This window comes from Simochromis diagramma, unplaced genomic scaffold, assembly GCF_900408965.1.
Source record: "Simochromis diagramma unplaced genomic scaffold, fSimDia1.1 OVJJ01000371.1, whole genome shotgun sequence".
Lineage (NCBI taxonomy): Eukaryota > Metazoa > Chordata > Actinopteri > Cichliformes > Cichlidae > Simochromis > Simochromis diagramma.
The window spans coordinates 5,133,172-5,159,591 of NW_024386920.1; the positions used below are offsets into that span (position 1 = coordinate 5,133,172).

The 26,420-nt window shown below is 40.5% G+C and overlaps 1 protein-coding gene and 1 long non-coding RNA gene across 2 annotated transcripts in view; one reads left to right on the forward strand and one right to left on the reverse strand.

Moving 5' to 3' along the window:
- Positions 1–26,420, reverse strand: part of ca10a (carbonic anhydrase Xa) — a 339,642-nt gene that overhangs the window by 239,256 nt on the left and 73,966 nt on the right. The window lies entirely within an intron of this gene.
- On the forward strand, positions 1,270–4,277 carry LOC120736594. Its single transcript, XR_005696542.1, has 2 exons — positions 1,270–1,389; positions 4,136–4,277. It is a non-coding gene; the product is annotated as an uncharacterized LOC120736594 (long non-coding RNA).

The following is a 26,420-nucleotide window of genomic DNA, read 5'->3' on the forward strand; positions in this document are numbered from 1 at the left end:
CGCCAAGCAATTTTTGTACAAGAGTTTTTTGTACAAGAGTCTAACTAATGACCTGTGTTTGCCTTTGGAGGGGTGCAGCTAAGTACTGCATTAGATGGCTCCCGGCAACCTGATATAACACATCAAACCTTTCCCGTGTCTTTGATACTGTCTGACAATCATGTTGAATACATTGACTTGTATGATTTTGAAGCTTCCAGCATTTCATTGGTTCTTGGGCACCCTTGGATAAGGAAGCATAACACCCAGATTGAGTGGAAGAGAAACTAATTCTTGATAGAGTTAGTTTTTCAGGAACTGCTCTCTCTTAGGGAAAGCAACCAAAACCTCCCAATCAGTGTTTTTTTTCTCTCCCTCCACATACAACTCCTCGATAGACCTAATCCCAGGGACTCCTCTTCCCAACAGCAGATTTTATAGCTTAATGAAACCGGAATGTAAAGTCCTGGAGAAATACATAACTGAATAATCAGCTGCCGGTATTATCTTAGTATCTTCCTCTCCTTCAGGAGCCGCTTTCTTCTTTTTTGAGAAGAAAAAGAACCTTACGGCTTTGTATTCACTTTCGTGGTCTTATAATATATAATATAATATCCTCTTAGCCTCTTTTCTCATCTGCATTTGAGTTATTACAGGGAGCCACAATTTTCACAAAAACTGGATCCTTGCAATGACTATCACCTGGTTTCTATGAAGGAAAATGGTAAATTATGTCCTCTCAGATTATCTTAATTGGTTTGTGTTTGTCTATATAGATGAATTTCTGACTTTCTGAAAGACTCTTTCTGAACATGAACCTCACGTTTGTCAGGTGCTGCAGCACCTCCTGGAAAACAAACTGTTTTTCAAAGGGGAGAAGTGTGTTATACATTGACTCTTTCGTTCCTAGGTTACATTGTGGGACATGGATAGATCAGCGCAGACCCAGCAAAGATTCAAGTGGTAACATCCACTCAGAAATACCTCCAAGTCTTTCTTGGTTCACTAACTTTTACCACCAGTTTGCAGCTTTAGTAAGATCGCTCTCTCACTCCCTGACCTCACATTTTCTAAAGCTGCCTTCAGGTGGGATGATGCAGCACAAAATGCCTTTTCCACCTGCAAGGACCTTATTTGCTTCTGCTCCAGTTCTCGTCCAGCCAGACATGTCAATTGGCAAATCATTGTTCAGGTCAATGCCTCTGATTCTGGAGTTGGAGTCATCTTATCCCAGTCCAAGGAAGGTAAAATGCATCACTGTGCCTTCTTCTTTCTTTGCTCTCTCCAGCAGAAAATTATATCATTGGGGACCAGAAGCTGTTGGCATCCAGAGTCTATTCAGAAGTCATCCAGTCATCGAGGTCATCCATATGACCTGTGGACATACTGGCAAGTTCACCTGTCACCTAGGTAAAAACCACATCTCATTTCTTCAACATTTGTTCTGGGAGCCAATATTTGTAAAAGATCCCCATGAATATGTGTCTGTCTATTGAGTTTGTGCCCAAAGCAAGACAGGCAGGTTTCCCCAACCTCGTTCAACCATGGACCTCGTCCATGGTGCCATATACCTCTGGATTTTGTCATTAGCCTACCTCCCTTGGAGCTCAGGCTAGTCTCTCAACTGGTTTCCATCCTCAGAGCAATGGCCAAGCAAAAATCACTTACCAAGAGCTGGAGATGGCACTCCGGTGTGGTGACTTCCAACCCATCCACAAAACATGTCCTTTTACTCACTGAAACTCTCGCCATATTCTATCAGTCCATTCAAAATTGATGACATAATCAATCCCATCTGTCCAACTAAATCTTCCGCACAACATGTACATCTGCAATGTTTCCCACAGTTTGCAGTTTAAGGTTATCCTCTGTGGTCACCATCTGACCGCCTGCTACCCACCTGGCTCATCGATAGGCATCCAGCATATTCGGTCAGGTCAGTTATGGACATTAGATGCCATGGCAGAGGCATACAGCATATAGTGGGCTTGGAAGGGTTACGGCCTAGAGGAATATTCCTGGGTGCCTTGTTTGGCCATCTAGATAAAACCATGGTTAAAGACTTCTATCACAACCATCTTGCTCCCGTTAAGGAGTGGGGGGTTTGAGTCCAGCATGGCTCACTGGTTATGACACATGCATGCCAGTCTATTTTGTTCTTACCACCATGTGTATGTTAGTAATTCAGAATTCTTAGGAACCAACAGTGGTGTGGAATCTCCATATGATTTTCAAACTATCTGCATACTGTCCTGCCCTGATTTTTCTATACAAGGAAACACATATACCTCAACGTGAAGCAGATGAAAGGATTACGAGAATCCTGCACCTCTGAGGGAATTTGCACACCCGAACAGTAACATCCATGCAGACCCACCTATTCTTAAGGCAGCTGTTCACCGACCACATAATTTCACTTGATGAATTTGTGGATAATGACGGGAATTGAGAATTGGTTCTTGCAGAGAGCGAGCTGTGTCCACGACAAAAACAACTGTATTACGCTGCTAACACAAATTTGGTCTTTGCAAGTACATGTACAGACAGCATGCTAACATAAAGCTAGCCAAAAACCCAAAGTGACACTAAAGCTGAGTGAATGCTGATCCCAGTCCAGGACCCGCAGTCAAGTGAGCAGTCATTTGTGAGCTGAGGTAAAGTCAGCTACCACTGAATTTTATCAGATAACAATGGGTGATAAGGCAGGCTGCAGCCTTTATTTCTGCATGCTCATGTTTCTACAGCAGAATCACTGTGGCAATTGCAATGAAGTCTCTTTGTGCTGGTTTTCAGCTTTCCTTCATGCTGTTAGCTCTCTGTTGGGTCCAAATAAACACATATGAACAGTACTGAATATACAATGAGACAATAATCCTATTTTTCTCAGCTTCAGGTCAGTCAGCTCCTAGAGACGATTTCTCTCCCTCCTAAGATTTGGCCCCAGCTTTGCTCAAACTGTCTCACTGACATCCTATGAACTGGAACTGTCATTGCAGCTCAAGTAAAAAAAAAGTTTTGATTCAAAGGTGATATCCAAAAGACTCACAGACTACAAGAAAATGTAGAAAACAAGTGGAGGACAAAAACCATGTAACCTACCCTGTCAGCCCCACATGAGAAACTACGGAGCCACGCAAAGGACATTGGAGAAAAAAATAAGGATCAATTTTTGCGAGATCCCAAGTTACTTTTGCGAGATCTCGCAAAACGTTTGTGAGATCTCTCAAAAGTTCATCTTCATTTTTTTTCTCCAATGTCCCTTGTTTATACTGGGAAACCTTCAGAAAGTGAAGTTTGTGGTTCTGGAGATGACTGCCAAGTAGTCAAAATAATCCAGAAATTATATTTTTTAGAACTTAAATTCAAGGTTTATAAACTCAGAGTATTGAGACATGCAGGCAATAAATAACAAACAGAAGTTCAAAAGTTGTAATGTTCACAAGACCTTCAGTTGATTAAAAAAAATGTAGCATAAGGACTGAAATATATCTATTATTGAAATTTTTTAATGAGTCTTACTGGAACTGTCTCTTTTGACTGGCAACACAAAACTGTTTAACATGAAATTAACATAACATGGAGTTAAAGATGTCCAATCACTTTCTTTCCAAGTTTAGACCTACCCTGTATATTTATTTTTAGATATTTTCATTTCTAATATTCAGTTTTAAAAAATCAACCTGAATTATTCTTTATGGGGTATTGTTTACAAATGTACACATGCAGTAGTCTGCACATTTTACATCATTTGAAAGAAATAATATGAAGCCTTAATATATATTGTCCAATGCTCAGATAGCAGCTCAAACACTGGTGACATCTGTCACTGCCATATGTATGTCTCTGTTTTCCTGCAGGTGACCTCAATGCAGTAGGGACTGTCAATCTGCTCTATCATCTCATCTTTTCAGATCTTCATTTAAAAAGCACCAACAACAGCCAAAATGTGATACTGAATAATCTGTTTGTATATAAGGCTTTGCCCTTAACAGTTTAAATGTCAGCTATCCGTAGTACTGCAGAATTAAAATTGTTAGAGCAGAACTTAAGACCCTGAAGAGTACAATGACAGGGAAGGATCAGCTTTATTTCAGATTTGAGGGATACATTTCAGAGTTCACAGCTTGTAATAATTCTTTTTCCTTTGTGATTACAGGAGCTGCCCTCAGATTCAGACCTCAGCAGCACCAAGTGACAACAGAAAAATCATCCTATATGTTTGCTTTTTGTAGTCTTTTCTTTGTATGTTCACTCCAAAATTAACTGATTAAATAAAGTGCTATAGCATGTCAGTGAAAGCTGCAGCTGTTCTATTGCTGAAGTTAAAGACAAAAAGGCAAAGGGATTAATCGTCCGTGTAACTGGTGTCACTATATATCAGCAGAAACAGTAACTCAGTTTGGGGTTTAAGAAAGCTGCTGATCTCAAACCTGTACAGTGTCTGTTTAAAACACTGAATGTAGTCAGCTGCATGAAAAGGACATGATATTTTCCCTCCACAGCATTAAATAAAACCTGATGGAAGGTCAAAGCTCTTTACTTTTATGTTGAACTAAAAACTGGAATCTGGATTTATTCACTGTGTATTGCTAATGTTGTTATTTACCATAAAGTAATTCAGAGTCATTCATACCAGTAACCAGAAAGGATAACATATTTGTTAAATATATAACTTTCTACAGGACTTAATATAACATCATTATATAAAAGTCCAGAGCCCCTGTGCTTCATCTCTGTGCCTTAACTCTGTGCTGTCCATCTTCTAGGGTGGGTCTGCCAAAAAAAGAAACAACCGGAAACCCAGCTTGTCCTGAGGACCTCCTTCACTCTATTTCCTCCAAGATAAATGTATCTGTTGATAATAATATGAACTCTGGATTCCAGTTCTTAATTGAAAAGAACAGACTACATAGATGTGATAGATTTGTATTATAGCTAACTAGTAAAGGTACCTAGCTAGCAACAAGCCTCTAACATGCTAACTGCTAATCTTGCTAACGAATTAACTATGCCAGCTACAAAATTATATTAGATGTTGTATGGAACTATAAAATGTTAAAATGTCTGTCCTTTTTATAATAGAGACTTGGCTGTATTTACCTTAAACTTTAAAACGAGCCATCATGTAAATCTTGGTACATCCATTAGCAAATACCCTCAAAATTGGTGCAGCGAGGCTACTTAAAAAGTGTATGGGGACATCTTCGCAGTCACGTCCAGGAGGTGTGTGGGTGGGTGTTGGACGCAGACTGTGCAGACTCTGGCTCGAAAAGTACAACAAAGCAGCCCCCACAAACAAGAAATTTTGTTTTCATTTTTCTATAATGGCAGGAAGTTGTTGTCCATCTTTTATACAGTCCAGATAAGCTGGAGATGGTTGCTGGGGGATGATTCATTATTGATAATATTCACTCTAAATTTTTTGTTGTGGTGGAGTAATGTATTATTCAGTTCAATATTCAATAGTAACACATTAGTAATTAGTAATTAGGTGTAATTAGTAATTACACCTAATTAACATATTAATTATTCTAGGTAATTATCATAGCTAACCTTAACCCTACCCACAAAGTAAAATTTTGTCATTCTAAACCTTTGTTTATATTATTTAAAAAGGAAACCGAGCACAACATTAAAACTATTGCTTTTTCTTTCTTTCTTTCTTTTTTTTTTTTTGCCTGTCCCGTTTGGATCTTTAGCCATCACAATTGTTGTCTGAAGGCCAAGAAAGATGCCAAGCGGATTTACTTTACCAATTGGATCATCATAGCCTTGCCATATTGGTCCATTTGATTGACCTTTATTATAATTATGTATTTATTTGATTTGATTTTCGGTTGTTACAGACGGGACAGACATGACTGGGGGATAGGACAGGGAGAAAGAATGAAAGAAAGAGAGGGAGAGAAAGAAAAATAGAGGGGAGAAGAGATGGTGAGAAAGGGGGGAAGAAGAAAAAAAGAAAAACAAACAAAACACCTGGATCACCTGTATGGAGATAAGAAAAAACAGAAGAGAAAACAAACAAAAAAGAGCAACATAATAAATACAACACCATCACAATAAACTAGCTAACAGTAGATACTAAATATTACATGTTATTGTGCAGTATGCAAGATCGACAGCGCACAATGTGCCTTGAGGTAGCAGCCACGGAACAGAGGCCAGAGGGGGTTGCAGTGACATGCCCGCGGGCTCTGCCGGCAGCCAGCTGTGCCAGAGAGGACTGAGGGCACCCCACCCCCCAAAAGGGGCCCAGCTGGGCCACAGGCGCCAGGGCATTCTAAACCCTTGTTTATATTATTTAAAAAGACATTAAAACTATTTCTGATTAAAGTATCAAGAACGCTATTAAGACCTTTCACCTGTGCTGTCTCTTTAATGTTTTTATTTAATACTCTCCCAATGGATTTGTTCTATGTGTTTTAATGTGAGAGCAGATGTAGTGATGACAATAAAAATATTTATGCCCCTGAACAACTATTAATAAAGATTATGAGGGGAAAAGAAGTTGCTGAGGGGAAGGATATCTGGAGTTCTCAGCATTTTTATCTTAATTTTGAGCTTTTTGTGAATTACAGTGCTTTGAAAAACTGAAAATAATAATTGAAAGGCAACTGCTAATAATGATCTGCAACAATTCATTGACATAATCAATGACATCAACTATAAAAATATATTAACCAAAATTGTATTGTCAATGCATCAACTAATACCACGTAAATGTGTTCTCTTTCAAACATTCGTTTCGGTGTCTTACTATAGGGAACGCTCTCTCAGTGTTGTCCTCAGAAGCCTCTATATCATTACTCCAGCCAGCATTGGCTGGCAGTCGTGACGCTTGCATCAGGGAGGGGCCACACTCCTCCTTATAAAAGGGTGTGACGCAGCGTCACCCGTCATTCAATTTCCTCTTCTCGCTTCTTAGAAACCTCATCTCTCCTGACTGTGAACGTGAGTGCTAGCCTAACTGTCCACACGAGCAAGCTAACACCTTGGTCACCGGGCGCTAGCACGGTTCGCGTTTCAAGTCGCCTGCTCTTCACCACAGAGCCAGGTCAGAGAGTGTGTTAGCTGTCACCACGCACCTAGCACAACAGCTAGCTGACCAAGCTAACTGTCTTTGCTACACACGGTCACCAAGCCAAGTAGCACAAGCGCTAGCCAACACACTAGCTAGGTCATACTAGCTCACCATAGCTACCCGACCGAAAGAAGAAAAAAGATCAGCGTTAGCTGTCCAGCCATTCCAAGCTAGCTACACCAAGCTTCCTTAATATGGCAGACTGCAAACCGCTGCCCAGAATTTGCCCCTGCGGTTGCAAAATCTCAGGTTCAGATACACATGACGCGTGTGTGATGTGCTTCGGGCTGCAACACGCCCAAGTGGCTATTTCCACACCGGGTTCATGCGAACACTGCGCTCGCTTCACCCTAAAAAACCTTCGCTGAAGAAGGACCCAATGCTGTCTCCAATCGGCCCGCCGATGGAGCACACTGAGGCAGCCACACCAGGCACCAGCTGGGGTGACGAGATGGACATCGTCCTCCTGCTGGTGGATGATGCCGAGGTCAGCTGCGAAGCTATGTTGTCTGATTCCCTCGAGGCTAGTGATGAGCTACTCAGTGAATCCTCTGAGGTAGCATCGGAACATCTCGTCTCGGACGAGGATGACGACGCTTTCTTTGCCCCCTCTGGTCGGAATTCTGCGACACAAGGGGCCGATTGTGATAACCCCGGCACACAGTCCCGCGGATTGGAGCTATTTGATGTTGCAAAACGGGCAGCTGAAAAGCTGGCAATGCCATGGCCCGCGGTGACAACGGAGACCTCCACCTCACGATACGAGGGTAGAAGGCTCCCCAAAGCAAAGCGCACAACTAAACAGGTACTGCCGCTTTTCCCCGAATGCGTGGACAAGGTCACACGCTGCTGGGCAAAGCAATTTTTGTCACCCAACCCCATGCAGGTAGTGGCGGCGTTTGAATGCGCTGGAATGAAGGAGAAGGGCATCTACCAAATTCCCACAGTGGAGAATCTGGTGGCCAGAAACTTTCCATGTCATCTGGTCCATCCCTGCCCTCCAAGGCCGAACGCCTGCAGTCCTCCCTGGCTGACAAGACGTATAAATCAGTTGCCACCACCGTGAGGGCATTGAACGCCTCATCGCTCCTGCTAGCCTACTCGGCGGAGCTCCAAGACCAGACTGCTGCGAACCTGGATGCTAGCGAGCTGTGGGAAGAGGTGGGCGTTGTTACGGACCAGTGTCTCCACCTCACTAGAGCAGCGGTACAAGCGGCGGGCAGAGCTCTCAGCATCATTGTCCTACAGGAGAGGGCAAGATGGCTGAACTTGTCGGGGCTTTCGGACAGAGAAAAACGTGACATTCTGGATGAAAGCATCGACCCCGCTGGCCTTTTCGGGACCGCTGTTGCCACCATGCAAAGACAGTGCGAGGAGAAAAAGAAAGAGGGAGAGGCCCTGCAGCTGTGTCTCCCTAGGAAGACCCAGCCTGCGCCCCCGCCTCCACCCAGTCGGCACACGTTCGCCAGGTCACCAGCCGTCTAGCCAGCGTGCCGACGTTTAAAATCCCTCGCCGCCCAGCTCCACAGGTCGCGGCCCAGGGTCCCCTAGGATCGCAGAACCCTAAGACCCACTGGCCCAGGAAACATGTCCCGCCTGCTGCCGCTCAGGGTTCCCCACCACCAGCCAAGCAGTCGGACCGCAAGAAGAAACGGACTGCCTAACATCCCCCACGGGGAGATCGGAGTCGGACCAGCCCGGGCTCCAAGTTCACTCCAGGGCTCAGTTCCGGAGCCCGTTCGGAGAAGTGTGTTCTGCCTCCGTCTTTCAGCGCCTGGGACTCGAGTTGGATCCCACAGAGCGCATTTCAACAAAGAGACGACGAGACACTGTTCAGCTGCACCAAGCATGTCACAGTCTCACAAAAACACAATGTTTTTGTGCGAGAGCGAAGTGCTCTAATGGGATGCTATGGTACTATAAGGTCATTAAGATAAGATTGGGTCTGATTATTCAAGATCTTGTATGTGAGGAGCAGGATTTTGAATTAAATTCTGGATTTAACGGGGAGCCAACAAAGGGAAGCCAATATAGGAGAAATATGCTTGCTCTGTGTAGTCCCTGTCAGTACTCTTGCTGCAGCATTTTGGATTAACTGAAGGCTTTTCAGGAGTTTTTAGGACGTCCTGATAATAGTGAATTACAGTAGTCCAGCTTAGAGGTAATACAGGGAGTGCAGAATTATTAGGCAAGTTGTATTTTTGAGGAATAATTTTATTATTGAACAACAACCATGTTCTCAATGAACCCAAAAAACTCATTAATATCAAAGCTGAATGTTTTTGGAAGTAGTTTTTAGTTTGTTTTTAGTTTTAGCTATTTTAGGGGGATATCTGTGTGTGCAGGTGACTATTACTGTGCATAATTATTAGGCAACTTAACAAAAAACAAATATATACCCATTTCAATTATTTATTTTTACCAGTGAAACCAATATAACATCTCCACATTCACAAATATACATTTCTGACATTCAAAAACAAAACAAAAACAAATCAGCGACCAATATAGCCACCTTTCTTTGCAAGGACACTCAAAAGCCTGCCATCCATGGATTCTGTCAGTGTTTTGATCTGTTCACCATCAACATTGCGTGCAGCAGCAACCACAGCCTCCCAGACACTGTTCAGAGAGGTGTACTGTTTTCCCTCCTTGTAAATCTCACATTTGATGATGGACCACAGGTTCTCAATGGAGTTCAGATCAGGTGAACAAGGTGGCCATGTCATTAGTTTTTCTTCTTTTATACCCTTTCTTGCCAGCCACGCTGTGGAGTACTTGGACGCGTGTGATGGAGCATTGTCCTGCATGAAAATCATGTTTTTCTTGAAGGATGCAGACTTCTTCCTGTACCACTGCTTGAAGAAGGTGTCTTCCAGAAACTGGCAGTAGGACTGGGAGTTGAGCTTGACTCCATCCTCAACCCGAAAAGGCCCCACAAGATCATCTTTGATGATACCAGCCCAATCCAGTACTCCACCTCCACCTTGCTGGCGTCTGAGTCAGACTGGAGCTCTCTGCCCTTTACCAATCCAGCCACGGGCCCATCCATCTGGCCCATCAAGACTCACTCTCATTTCATCAGTCCATAAAACCTTAGAAAAATCAGTCTTGAGATATTTCTTGGCCCAGTCTTGACGTTTCAGCTTGTGTGTCTCGTTCAGTGGTGGTCGTCTTTCAGCCTTTCTTACCTTGGCCATGTCTCTGAGTATTGCACACCTTGTGCTTTTGGGCACTCCAGTGATGTTGCAGCTCTGAAATATGGCCAAACTGGTGGCAAGTGGCATCTTGGCAGCTGCACGCTTGACTTTTCTCAGTTCATGGGCAGTTATTTTGCGCCTTGGTTTTTCCACACGCTTCTTGCGACCCTGTTGACTATTTTGAATGAAACGCTTGATTGTTCGATGATCACGCTTCAGAAGCTTTGCAATTTTGAGACTGCTGCATCCCTCTGCAAGATATCTCACTATTTTTGACTTTTCTGAGCCCGTCAAGTCCTTCTTTTGACCCATTTTGCCAAAGGAAAGGACGTTGCCTAATAATTATGCACACCTGATATAGGGTGTTGATGTCATTAGACCACACCCCTTCTCATTACAGAGATGCACATCACCTAATATGCTTAATTGGTAGTAGGCTTTCGAGCCTATACAGCTTCGAGTAAGACAACATGCATGAAGAGGATGATGTGGAAAAAATACTCATGTGCCTAATAATTCTGCACTCCCTGTAAATGCATGAGCTACTTTTTAGCGTCACTCTGAGACAGGATATTTTTAATTTTAGAGATATTGCGCAAATGGAAGAAAGCAGTCCTACATATTTGTTTAATATGTGCATCGAAGGACATATCCTGATCAAAAATGACTCCAAGGTTCCTCACAGTGTCACTGATGCGCAAGGTAATGCCATCCAGAATAAGAATCTGGTTAGATACCATATTTCTAAGATATTTAGGGCAGAGTACAATGACCTCAGTTTTATCTGAATTTAGAAACAAAAAATTAGAGGCCATTCTTTATGTCTTTAAGACATTCCTGTAGTTTAACTAATTTGTGTATGTTTTCTGGCTTCATGGATAGATAAAGTTGGGTGTCATCAACATAGGAGTGAAAATGTATGCTATCCCTTCTGATGATACTGCCTAAGGGAAGCATGTATAACGTAAACAGAATTGGCCCTAGCACTGAACCCTGTGGAACACCATAATTAACCTTAGTGTGTGAAGAGGACTCTCTATTTACATTAACAAACTGGAGTCTATTAGATAGATATGATACAAACCACTGCAGCACAATACCTGTAATAGCTACAGCATGCTCTAATCGCTCTAATAGCGATTAGAGCGATTAGACAGATTATGGTCAACAGTAATACTGTTGACCATAATATAAACAACAGTCTCACTGTTGACTCAGTGCAGAGGTCTAGCAGGACATGCACACAGATGAGCCAACCCGTTCTCACTCCCAAAGCGTAACATTTTACGCTAGGTGACAAATCGTCACCATATTACGTTTTCGGCTACCCACCACGTTCCTAAATGACGACCTCGGAAAAAGAGGAAATATGAGAACCGTCTGGACTGAACCTACACATGTTCGCTCTTTTTCTTCAAATCGCTTAGAAACACGCTATTTAACATCATTAAAGTCCTGGTTAAGGTCAGGAATAAGGTTATGGTCAGGGCTAGGGATAAGGTTAGGTTTAGGGCTGGAATACAGGGCTGGAACGTCTACTACCGCGGGAGCGTCATTGCACTGGATTCCAGCCATAACCCGCCGCGTACCATAAGAACGCCAAAGGTCTCCTTTCGCGTTCCTCAGGAACGCCGCGGGACGTGACAAAACGTCGACATGTTACGCCTCGGGAGTGAGAACGCTCTGGATGAGCCCACTGTCAGAGGCCATACGATCATTTGTAGCCTTCACTAAAGCTGTTTCTGTGCTGTGATGAGCTCTCAAACCTGACTGAAACTCTTCAAATAAGCCATTCCTCTGCAGATGATCTGTTTGCTGTTTGACAACTACTCTTTCAAAAATCTTTGATATGAAAGGAAGATTGGAGATTGGCCTATAATTAGCAAAGACCGCTGGATCAAGAGATTGCTTTTTAAGTAAAGGTTTAACTACCGGCAGCTAGAAGGCCTAGGGTACATAGCAGGTTATTAGAGATAAGTTGATCACACTTGGGATTGAAGCTTTAATTAATGGTAGGATTTCTGTGAGCTGTCTTGTAGGAATGGGGTCTAAAAGATGGGGGAAGTAATTACTGAAGTTAACTCAGAACGATTGGAGAAGAAGACTGTAAATAAATATTAATGGTACTGAAAGTAGCTGTAAATAATGTTACATCTGTGAAATGATTATGAGTAATTTTTTTCTCTAATGGTTAAAATTTTATTTGTGAAGACATTCATGAAATCATTACTAGTTAATGTTAAAGGAATGGGTGCTCTGACTTTTTGTCAGCCTGGCTACACTGTTAGCCAGGCTACTCCAAGAGTCAAGTCTTTCTGATTTGAGGCTCTCAGTGTCCAGAGTCATACGTAGTGAGAAGGTAAAATTATTAACAAGATAATCAACCTCTGTTGGAGTAGCATTCAGGTAGCTGCTCTCCTCTGTGTTGGTACAGGGCATTGAAGATGATAACAGTGGGTGAATTATATTCTTAAACTTACTTACAGCACTTTCAGAAAGACATCTGCTGTGATGAAAACTACTACCCACTGCTGTGTATTTTAATTATTGTAAATTTAAAAGTTGCTTTTACATGGATTAAAAGTCTGTCTTGGTATTTGGTTGATCAATAGGCTGGTGTGGAAAACTGCTGCCACATCGCCCCTTCAGCCTCTACTTCGTGGATTCTTATTCGTATAATTTGGGGGTGTTGATTAATTTAAGATGACATAATCATCCTGTTGTAAACAGGTTCCTGTAAGGCAGATTAAATCGATTTGTTGATCAGTTATTAACTCATGTAGTAACAAAGACCAAATGTTTAATAATGCACATTTCACTGTTTCTTTTTGGTGCTGTTGATGATACTGTATTGTTCTTGGTGATTTTTTATGTTTAAGTCATTTTTGCTGGTTTTTAGCTTGTTTTGAAGACATGCAGCAAAGGGCCGCAGATCAGACTCGAACCTGGTGCTTCGAAAGTGGTGCTCAGTTAAGCAGTTTAATTGGGATTTAACATTACTCTATCGGAGAAACTATAATATAAAACCAAATTTGTGATCAGTAATAGTCATTTCTAATTCTGTTTTGTTCTGGTTTACTAGTATTAAGCAAAGGCATATAGATGAGATCCAAATTTAATGCACCATAAGTATAACGTAGACTAAAGCATTTTCCATCATTTGTAAAGGGTGAACATGGCATCAGTTAGCTTCTACTCATTTTTAATCAGTCTCTAAAACTGTTTATTCAGCCAATTCAATTATGACACTAATTAGTTAGTGCTTTGCAAATGCTCTAGACTCACACTGTGTTAAAACAAGGACAAGGCCAACCCCACCAAGAAAAGTTTAGGGGAAACACTAATGTTTTTTTTCCTTCAGCTCCTGTGATGAACTACAACATAAGTATCGCCAGTCACTACTGTTTAGTGTTCAATATAGTTTGAAAACTGCATTGAATTAATAATGATGAATCCATTTTAGGCTTTGTATCATGTAGGACTCCATAATATCAAAGAAAGTGGACCACTAAATCTAAAATTAAGAAAGATTAGAAAACTAAAGACTGTATTAAATAGAAATGTTAGGCTTTTCTCTTTGCTCTTTTAAGCTCTCACTGTTGGGTTTTCCTCAAATATAAAGAGGAAAAATAAAGACTGTTTGTACTTAATTGAAGAGTGAAGAGAAACTGGGTGAGCAACGAGAGCTACTTGGCTTGAACAGGCAAGAAGCAAATCCAAAGAAAAACAATGTCATTAATCAGTTAGAGGAAGGCAAGCATGCTAGCAGGGAATGCTACAATGAACACAGCAACTGCCTTTGCAAGATGAAAAGGAATTTAAGTAAAGGAAGGACAATAAAACCAGAGATTTGTGTTGCTTATTTAAGCACCCACACTAAAAATGACATGTGAGTGTACAGCATGTTAAAATGCGATGCAAAGCATGCCTAAATAAGGAGTTGAAAGTGAGATTGCTCCCTGTTGCAATGCAGTTGCCTCTACTGCCCTGTTACCAGTGGCTTTGAGAAAACATTGTTATTTCATTGAAAATTTTCGGTGAGTGACAACAGGTTCAACCAAATAGCCTCCACTATTATAAAAACAGCAAAAAGCTGCTAATAAATTTAAAAAAAAAAATCACACCATTTTTCAAAAAAACTACATTATCCCACAGCACAGTCTTTAGAAACAGACGCTACCAAAACCGGATTTGTTGCTCTAAACCAAATTATTTTACTTTGATCAATCTATTCTTACTAATGCTAGCAAGCAGTGAATGCCACATGCATGTTTGTGCTGATGTTTTTAAACTTCAACTCTAATGTGCTGTCATACCACCACTTTCTTGGAAAGTAAGGATTTTTCCTTTTGGTGCAAATGAAATCAAAGATGACTAATTATTAGCAGAAGGATAGCAGAATCAGGTTCTTTGTGGGATTATCACTGTCGGCAACATTTTCATTATACTCATTATATTTATAATCATTAGAGCCACTGTTTATAAGCAATTATCAGAATACATGTTGAGGTAGTTTGTATAAAGTTGTCTCCATGGTGATTTAGACTGTGGTTTAAATCACACTGTAGCATGAGTTGTACTTCAGCAGTCTGGGTAGACTGCCATGTTTGTTTTGATGTTTGTTTGTTTTTTGTGAGAGTTGCTGTAAGTCTGGAAATTTACTGTTGCAAATTGATCTATGGGAAGTGCAGTGTAAAAAAAATTTAGGGAAAACTATGTGAACAAACACTCCTAATGACAGTTCGAATTCAGCTAAAAAAAAACAAACTGATCAAGGCAACTACAACTAAATGACTTAAAAGTGTAAAAATGTAGCTTCTTTTGGCTGCTCTATTGTGACAAGGGGTTGCCATAGTGGGTAAATAAGATGAATAAACTGTTTCTCTGCAAACAGAACATTGAAACACTTCTGTCTCAAATCAACATGAACCTTCTGCTCAACCATCTCCAATGTGCAGAAAGGTTTTATGGTAGAAAATTTGAACATTTATGACTGGTATGAGTGAATAACTGAAATATTAGCTTTTCGAGACATATATTTTTTGAAAGATCAACACACTTTCAGGCCTTTTTTTGTATTCTATCTTTTATAGTTTATGAGATATTTGGGTTCAAACATTGCAGCAGATGTGCCGGGGGGAAAGGACAGAAAGTGGGTTGATGGACTATTTTAAAATATATATGTATATTTTGGAAAGTATTCATGGGAAGTTAAAATTTCACAGGACTCATTATACATGTTCAAACTTTGGACCATATATGATTTATGCAAATTGGAGATGGACCCGTAGAAAATATTCCAAGAATTGGTTGATTTAATATGGGGTCTGCCACTCACCAGTTTCTAAGCTTTTGTTTTTAGCTTTAACTCAGCCAGTATATGAAATGTAAATTCATCATATCATAATTCTTTGCTTACCTTGTTCTCTCTTGCCAATTACTGGATTACGAGACTGAATTACATCAGATATTCTGATGTGCCAGATGTAGCAGAGCTATAAAAATATCCTCTGCTGCTGTAGTTAAGTCTATGTGCAGAATCTACATGGATTTTTTGCCACTGACAAAAGAGGAGATGGATTAAATCTTAAAGATATAGTGCAAAAGCATGAAAATCCAGCCAGCCAGCTATTGATGCATCCATTTATCCAGCCATCCATCTTCTTCCACTTATCTACTGCAGGGTCAAACAGAGGCTGGATCCCAGCTGTTATAGGGTGAGAGGAAAGGTACATCCTGGACAGGGTGCTAATCTGTTGTAAACATGAGAATACATACAGTGACAAAACATGTTCACTGGATGGTGACTGAAAGTGACCTGGATCACTGTCAGTGTTGGTCAAGTTACTTGAAAAAAGAAATCAGTAATTAATTACTGATTACTTCCCCCAAAAAGTAATCCCGTTACTTTACTGATTACTTATTTTCAAAAGTAATTAATTACTTAGTTACTTTTTAAAAACACGATTTACAACCTGAATAGGTGATAAAGTGATAGATCTTTCAGCCCAATTCTACTTTTTCTGCATAATCCATCATACAAAATGTAATCAAATGGAAAGGTCCATTTTTAAAATTTGTTTTATTAGTTTTAATCTTTTAACTTTATGCATCAAGCAAAAAATTTAATTATATGCAACATTCTCTGACTGGAAGAAATTTGTTTAATATTTAAACCTATTTTCTGCACATTCCAGCACATAAAATAATTTTTTTGTGTTTACACTCAGTCTTCCAAATAGATGCAAGTAAAACACAGCAGAAAATAAATAAAGTCAAAGACTAGCGGTCCTTTTGCTCTATTTTCACCTGTAAAGCAGGAGTGGGGTAGGCGGAGGTTTATCCTGGTGCAGGTGTGCCGCAGCAGTCAGTTGAAGAATCCGCGAGTTTCTCTGTGAATTTCCCATTACGTGGTAGCGCACTCGGTGCTTGCTTGGACGTTTAGGGGGGTTTTTTCGCTGTAAAAAGAAGTTTTCTTCCCACGCACAATGCTAATGGACGCTAATGTTTTTGTCACTTTTTATGGAATCAAACTCAAAGTAAGGTCAGTGTTTCCACGCTTTAAACGCTGCACGCTCATACTCTCTCCCACACTCGATATATGATCCATTGTTGCTCTGCACACAGCTGTTGTCACGAACGTCGCACTTGCTTACGTCACTGTCATGAGACATTCTCCCAAAAAAAAAATCACAGTTTTAGTAACGCAGTAACGCAGCGTTCCTACGGGAAAGTAACGGTAATCTAATTACTGTTTTTGCAATAGTAATCCCTTACTTTACTCGTTACTTGAAAAAAGTAATCGGATTAAAGTAACGCGTTACTGCCCATCTCTGATCACTGTTCATTATTAGTTATTATTAGTTATTATTCAGTAACTTTAAATTTTTTACATTGTTAAGTATTGGAGAAATATTGGAGGAACTCATTGAGGATAATCCATGACTGGATTATTTATAATAGAAAAATATATACATTGGCTACAGAAAGTATTCAGACCTTTTTATTTATGTATTTAAGATTGTTTTAAATTTTAAGGGGGAAATTATTTTTTGCTAGTTACCCATACATGTGTAGGGGATATTAGCCCCTCTATGTAGGGGTATGGGAATGTATAAGTTGCACTGAACGACTGAGAGGTGATGGGATCTGGGTCCCTCCTATAACTGTAAAAATGTTTTCATTTATCTGGCTGCTGCAGGTATGGAAGAGGGGCTCCAGGGTTCAAGTTTAAGAACCAGCGCCTGCCTGGAGCACGCTGTGCTGTCAGACAACTGCAGCTTTGGTCTAACATAAATATTAAACAGTCACTTTTAAAGAATGTGAAACTCTGATTTGTTTGGACAGCTCCTTTAAACATCAACCATCCACCAGACAGCGTGGGTCCAAAGATGATGAATGGCATGAAACAAAAAGTAAAACAAAAAAATTCTCAGGCTATGAGATGGGAGCGCTTTCGCAGTCGAACGAAGCATGAGGAACAACCACGGCATTATCTGGATGGCAGGGTAACACGTTCACCGCTGACTCACTTTTTTCTTGGCGTCAGGTCCATAGAGTGAGCCCAATCTCAGGCCAACAACAGACAACATTAAGGCGAGGTCGCTAAAGCCCTCCTGAAGACTCGTTAGCTCCCAGCGAAAGGGCCAGCCTTGCTGCCTCACTCTGAACGTTCACTTCACAGCCAAAACTCGGCCAACACGCAACTGCAAATGGTGATGGATCTTAAAGAAAAGCGCAGTTAAGGTTAGCTATCGCTCTGACTCCCCGTGACCACGCTGTCTACTTCAACGATGGCCTGCAGCGCCACACATTCGTAGCTGCACAAGTCAAGCCTTCTGCTCTGAGTGAAATGTTTTGGTAGTTCTTGGGTTTATAATAGCAGCAACATTAATGAGACGGGGACAGCTCTGTCTTAACGTGGTGACTCTGTTTATTGTCAAGCTGCAACAACAAACACATACGGCGCAGGCACCAGAGGGTACTGCATGAACCATTGAATTAGTCCTTACCATAACATCCCCCCTTCTGAGTACATTATAAACTATAACATTTTCTCTATGAATTCACCTTTATGTCAATACTGAAATCACTACAGCTTAACTAGTTGCTGGATATTTCAAGGCTATTACATTAACTCAAATCTTTAACAAACATTTATTGCCTTTATTGCCTTGGGATGAAGTAACATACCTTAAAATTGGAACTTTGAGTAGCTAATTCTATATTTAAAAAAAGAATAATTATTTGACAAATTATTATTATTATTTATTTCCCGAAGTGTAATGTTACCCTCACAGGGTAACATTACACTTCAGTTTTACATGAACAATCAAATGAACAATGTTCTCATCAATGACAATAATGAGGCTGCCTACAGAGAGGAGGTGGATCGTCTGGCTGAGTATTGCGACACCAACAACCTGCTGCTCAACACCGAGAAGACCAAGGAGCTCATTGTGGACTACAGGAGGAATGCTGACCCACCTTTAATATAGATGAGTGGATACCCATCTATATTAAAGGGACAGATGTGGAGCGTGTGAGCAGCTTCAAGTTCCTGGGAGTCCACATTTCCGAGGATCTCATCTGGATGACCAACTGCTCCAAGATGGTCAAGAAAGCTCACCAGTGCCTCTTCTTCCTGAGGACTCTGAGGAAGAACCACCTGTCCTCAGACATCCTGGTGAAATTCTACCGCTGCACCATCGTGAGCATCCGGACCAACTGTACAACAGTCTTGAATGGGAACTGCTCGGACCAGAAGGCGTTGCAGAGGGTCGTGAAAACTGCCCAGCACATCGCCGGAGCACCACTTCCTGCCATAAATGACATCTACAGAAAGCGGTGTCTGAAAAGAGCTGGGAAAATCATCAAAGACCCCAGTCAACCAGCACATGGACTCTTCACCCTTCTGCCCTCTGGCCTGTAGCGCACAGGAGCCTCCGGACTAAGACCACCAGGTACCGGAACAACTTCTTCCCTATATTAGCCACATATCTCACTGATTTAAACTGCACTACTGTAAATGCTGTATAGACAATCATTCTGTACAATATGATAATTATAATTCTACAACTGTTTACAACTTGCATAGTTCATATTTCATATTTCTGTATAGTTTTATATTTCATATTTCTATTTATATCCTGTTCATAGCCTGTTGTTTTTCACTGTTGGGCTGACAAGATGAATTGATTCAAAGCTTTAGTATTTACCAGACTTTTAAAAATATACGTCTTTTGTTCATGTGTAGAAATGTTTTTTTAATACGCCGAGAAGTGCTTTTTGCTATATTTCTGATTAGAAATTGCCTCTTGACAAGGAGAAAGGGCAGCAGAGAAATTTTTTGAGCAGGGAAAAATCCTCGACACACACAGACAACAGAGGCCAGGTGCTGCTGTTCTTTTGTGTATCTATCTTTCCATCTGGGGGAGAGGAGCACAATCTCTGCAGCCTCTTTGAGTTGACTTTTTAAAACAGTGAAACATGGCAAAGGAAGTCACACAATACCCATAACAAATGTTGTGGCTTTACTAGGTAGGTACTACACATTGGCATTTACACAGATTTAAAAAAAAAAGCTGATGGACATGGTCTTTCCTGCTTTGGTTTCTCTTTTTTGTGGTTTTCTGAATCATATTACAGGCACTTTATCTATTTGACTAAGTGGATTAGAAAAAAATGGACGCAATTAAAAGTCACTACAGAAGACAGCTAGCTACCCAGTGCTATTTTTTGGCTGTAAAATTAAACAACATCTACAACGAATCTTCTCTTAATGCTTGTGCAGGCTGATTTGATTACAAGTCTCCAGCAATCACAGTAGAAAAAAGCACCAGCGGTCTGCATATTAAATCCTTTTGGGCATTCAATAAAAAGAAACAAAAAGAGCAGGTCCACGACCTCCTCAGATCTTTACACAGCTTGTTGGTTAATGGGCTGACTTATCTCAAATTTGGGGTAATTTGCTAAAAGCAGAAGCACTGATCAGATCATTTCAAGGAAAATCGCAGGGGCAGAAGAGGTTGGAGGAACCTCATCTCTGGTAATTATTCAGCCTCTCTCTCTCTGTTTCTCCATATGTGCTTTTGTCCTAGACTGAATTCAAATATCACTTCTCTTTTCAGCATGCTTCATTTAGGATTATTCTGGAATAATGCTTGTGCTTTTCTGCCACATTTGACAGTAGATATGCCATGCACTGTGTTTGCGTGCATATTTACAATGTCATTGATTGGAACTCATTTGGTTATCTGGTTCCCCTGTGGCATTTTGATCTCATTTCAACTACTGTAGCTAAGAACAAATTACTGTTACTGTTACCTTCAGTTTAATGACAACAGTGGAGCTATGGTCAGCCACACTCTTTCAGTACTGCTTTATATCCACTGAGGGTATTTAAAAGCTGAACATAGCTTCCAGGTCTGAAATGCAACGTTATTGCAGAAGCTTTTTATATGTCCATTTTTTAAAATGCTTGGCAGGGGGTGACTCTTCAGCAAAATACTAACCCCAAGTTCTTCTCCAATGCATCTATCAGAGTGTGAATGTATGAAAAGGACGTAAGCATAGAAAAAGTGTGTGTGTGAATGAGACTGGTTCTTATATAGCACTTTTCTAATCTATCTGCGCACTTAAAACACTTTAAACAACTTGCTCATTCACACCAGCACTTTTCTAGGTTTACAATGCTACCTAACTAACATTCATAGTCCGATGGATGCATCGGAGAGGAACCAGGGGTTAGTATCTTGCCCAAGGACATTTGGCATGCAGACTGGAATCAAACCAACAACCTTCCGGTTAGTAGGTGACCCACTCTACTACCTGAGCTACAGCCACGGCTATAGCCACCTATATGTTGAATAAAGTGCTTTGAATTCTCAGGTGGAGAAAAAAGTACCAGTCTATTAACCAAAACTTTATGGTGGTTTTTGTTATTTATCACCCATTTGGAAACTGGTAATGTTTAAATCTAGCTGCTTTGGTTAAGGGTGTAATTATCTGACAAATTGCCAACTGTGTGTTACAGCCCATTCAAGAAGTTTGTGTTTGACTTTTGGTGATTTAAAATTTAGTATTTTATTTGTCTCTTATTTAGCAGTAAACTATTTATTTCAGTGTCTAAATAAGACACTGTTTACTGCTTCAAATAACACTTTTCACTTATAAAAATATGAGTGAAAACTGAAAGGGTTAAATTACGAAGCTTTATGCAACAACTCCGATTTTTTATTTTGAACAGAAACAGGTGACATTGTGCTGCAATTGTCAACAAGTTATTCTTCAAATCAGTGCATTGAGAGCCAAAAACAAGAGAAAGGAAAATGGACCATTTATAGTTTGTACCAGGTCAAGGATGGCAAATGGACCTTACAAGACAAGTGTTTACTTTCTCATATGCACCGTGGATCCAAAAAAAATTGTTGTAACAACATCAGTAACTAATTTTGAGGGAGGACAATGGACCAGTCACAATCTATACCAATGTATTGGGGTCGAGTAATGACCCCAATACTGGTTACAATTTGAGGATTTGTATTATTTTAATGACCTGAGAGACCTCAACTTAATGAAATATCTGTTACAAGGAATTTACAAGAGTGAACTGATGACTTAAGAACTGTGGATCAGCCCCAATGAACATATCTAAACTGAAAAATGATTTCCTGAGTTGAATTGATTTTCGTGTCAAATTTCTGTCTATCTGTCTATTCTGTGTATTTAAGATATTTGTCAAATAGACAGAGCAAGGGAAATCTTATTCCTAAGAGCAGATTGAGTAAAAGGCTGCCATATTGCATCAACAGTCAAGTATACAGACCTCATCGTTTCTCTCATGCTGTAACACACACTTTACACCTCTCTTTCATCACCTTCTTTTTGCAGACTCAAGGAGACTGAACACAGTGCCATTCAACATACAGTAGCGCACAGACACAGACACAGACACACACGTACATATACATATATATACATATACATATATATACACATATACATATACATACATATACATATACAGTATACACATATACACACATATATATATATACACATATACACATACATATATATACACACATACACATATATACATATACATATATACTAGGGGTGCAACGATACACAAAATTCACGGTTCGGTTCGATACTTTGGTGTCACGGTTCGATATTTTTTCGATACAAAAAAAAAATGTTCATGCCTTTTTAATTTGTCATTTATTAAATTTTCACGGCACATTCTGCACCACATCTCTGTGCGTTCATCATTTGTTTGAAGCCAGCTCACCTCCTGCAACCACTTTTCCGAGAATACGTGCTTCTTTTGTGGTTTGGACTCCTGACATTTCTTTGGAGGTAGAGGAACACCACAGTAATTGCTTAAAGGAGCTTCTTTGACATCTTTAAGAGTTCTAAACAAATGTCTGTCCTCCTCCTGAAAAGATGCGTTGCAACTTCTTATCTTGTGCGCGTTTTTTATTTTGACGGCGAATGCGCACCTGCGGACCACTTATGTGCAGCCCTGGTTATTTAGCTCGTCATATTGCAGCCACAGAAATTATTTTGTCCATGAAACCATAAAGCTGCACTTTCTTTTTGCCTTATAGTCTGATTTGTCATAACTTCTCCGTTTTGTGGTAAGCTTTTCTTTGGCTGTCACTTCTTCACCCTGACCTGTCTTATTTGGCTCAGCAGAACTAAAATATAAATCCTGCTGCTTTTACACACGCACTCACATAAGCTCAGCGATTAACGTGTTGGCCGTCCAGCCCCATGCACGGGGCGATCGTAGCTCGTTAATGGAGATTTGCCGTGTTGTGGCGTTAACGTCATTTCAACGAGATTTACGCTGACAGCACTAGTGGGAACACAACGAATATGACTACACATTTACGTCGACATCATCCTAGTGCAAAGACAAGTGGAAGCAGACAAAAACAACAAGCACGCATGCTACTAACTTTACCCGAGTCATTTAGACAGCCGTTAGCACAGGATTCGCCTTATGGGGACCTGATATGTTTAATATGCTGCTGAGAATATAGCCCAGAAGAAGCGTATAGTATAGCTTTTATTTTGGAAAGAGCCATTTCTCTGTAATAAACTCTCTTTTCCAAAGATGAGTGATTCCTCAATCAGATACAGGGCTTGCAATATCGCTAACCCGACGTCCCGGGGCTAGCGATTTTTCCAGCCGAGCTACCAAAATCTATCTCTTCCCTGCCCGTCTGGCTATCGTAGGAAGGAAAAATATATGTCAATGCTTTTGCATTCTTTCAGAAATGTAGCTGGGTAATTATGTCATTGGCATCGGTGAGCCACTGTCAATATGTGACATATTGAAATCGCGTTTGAATTTGCGCTTGTTTTTTTGCTTTCACTTTGCAATCGTGCGAACTGTGTATAGAGAGCGACAGCACTGATTGGTGAGTGATGATAATTTGCGCACCAATTCCTCTGACATAGTCTTATCAATCGTTAGCTTACTATGCAAACATGACAAGTGAAATCTCCCGCAGCAAGCTTAAACATGTGAGAGGTTGATCGCGCAGAGAATCGCTGAGCTTATGTGAGTGCGTGTGTAAAAGCAGCAGGATATATATTTCAGTTCTGCTGAGCCAAATAAGACAGGTCAGGGTGAAGAAGTGACAGCCAAAGAAAAGCTTACCACAAAACGGAGAAGTTATGACAAATCAGACTATAAGGCAAAAAGAAAGTGCAGCTTTATGGTTTCATGGACAAAAGAATTTCTGTGGCTGCGATATGACGAGCTAAATAACCAGGGCTGCACATAAGTGGTCCGCAGGTGCGCATTCGCTGTCAAAATAAAAAACGCGCACAAGATAAGAAGTTGCAACGCGTGTTTGCGTACATAAGATTTTCTGGAGGAGGGCAGACATTTGTTTAGAACTCTTAAAGATGTCGAAGAAGCTCCTTTAAGCAATTACTGTGGTGTTCCTCTACCTCCAAAGAAATGTCAGGAGTCCAAACCACAAAAGAAGCACGTATTCTCGGAAAAGTGGTTGCAGGAGGTGAGCTGGCTTCAAACAAATGATGAACGCACAGAGATGTGGTGCAGAATGTGCCGTGAAAATCCCACTCTAGTGGACAAAAACACTGCCTTTTATATGGACACAAACGCGCGTTGCAACTTCTTATCTGGTGCGCGTCTTTTATTTTGACAGCGAATGCACACATGTGGACCACTTATGTGCACCCGTGTAAATAACATAATGTTCTGCCGGGTGTGTTGTTGGTTTTCTCTCGATTTCTGAGTCGACAAGCGCCTTTGTTACTGGGACCAGTCATTTTAAGAAAGGCCCCCATTAGAACCCATGAGAAATGCAAGAAATGCATTATTGCTCAGTCTGCAATATCTTTCCCAGAACAAACACCAATTGCAAATAACATACTAAAAATAAACCTGAAAAATCTGTTTAGAACAGCGTACTATGTTGCAAAGAGTGAACTACCACTGGCAAAATTTAGCAGTCTTTGCAAACTTCAAAAAGCAAATGGCCTCGATCTTGGTTCCACTTGTCTCTTACCCGTGACTTCAGTGGAAATTTCAAATTCAGGATCTGACACAGACTGATTCATGTCCTACACAGTTCTTACAAGTTCATAGAAATTTCTGTTCAATTAGAACCAAGTATTTGAGTTCATGATTGTAATTTTTATACAATGTTGTAATTTGTTTTTCAACAATTTTTTGATTAATGTTTTGTTTCCGTTACAATATTATACTTTAATGTATAATATTGTAACGGAAACAAAACGGGAAACAAAACATCAATCAAAAAATTGCTCTCTTTTTTATTCGGACTACTTAAACTTATTTTGGGCTACAAAAAACTGAAGAGTCCCTGCCCGAAGGGCTACCAGGGATTTTGAAATTTTGCGAGCCCTGATATTTATAATTTTAATAAATGACAAATTAAAAAGGCATGAACATTTTTTTGTATCGAAAAAATATCGAACCGTGACACCAAAGTATCGAACCGAACCGAACCATGAATTTTGTGTATCGTTGCACCCCTAATATATATATATTTTAACCAAAACACTGCTGGGTACAAGTGATGAAATCAAAGTCAAAGATTATGGCAAATGAATACTTGTGACATTGTCCACCTATTTCTCTTAGTCCTTGCTGTAAATCCTATCTGGATAATTCATTTTTGTGTCGTTGTGCAGATCTATGTTGTAAATTTGGTTAGCAGCTGCAGGGGAAGTCATCTGCCCCAGAGGCACTTTCTCATCAATAAAGCTATTGAATAGCTCAACACTCAACATTTACAGTTTTTTTCGATTGCTTAAATAAAGTAAATAAAGTATAGCAGGGCTCTAGAGTGCGACCAATTTGGTCGCAAATGCGACCAAATTTCTCCATGGTGCGACTAATAAAAAATACTTGGTTGCACCGGTGCGACCAAGTAAAAAAAATACTTGGTCGCACCGGTGCAACCAAGTATTTTCTCAGAAAAAAAATTTTCAGCAACCCTGAAAGTCTCCGTGTGTTCAACAGCAGACACACATTATGCCCATGTCGTGTTCTAAACCAATCAGAGATACTCAGAGGCGGGGACCTCTGTGATTGGCCGTGGTCCAGATATTCCTGCAGACCTACTTGTGTTTACGTTTGAAAGTGCGGGCAGATAGAGAAGGGTGAGTAGCCCAGGTCAGAAGTGTATGAAGTTGGTATTGAGAAAATATGAAAAGAACAATTGATAACTTTTTCGTTAAGTTAAGGCCTGATCAGTCCAAAATTCTGAGCCAGCGCTCTGACACGGAGCCATCAACCTCTCTGTTTTTGTCAAACACTGGTCCGGAGACGGCATCAGAAAATGAGCCACATACGATCGACTCCCAGCCGGAGTCCACTGAAAGTAAAAGTGAGAAAATTTCGAATAAATTTCGAATCGAGTGGCTTGACCAGTTTCCCTGCCTAAGATACAGCCAAGCTGACAATATGATGCACTGCATTTATTGTCGCGAGTGTGGAAAGACCATGGCCGGCAACACTGCATTTGTCGCTGGTGCTAATACGTTTCGAATTGAAACGCTGAAAAAGCATACAGCATCGAGAAGACACATTATATGCCGCGATAAATGCTCTGCCAAAATGTCCCCGCTCCCCACTGCCTTTC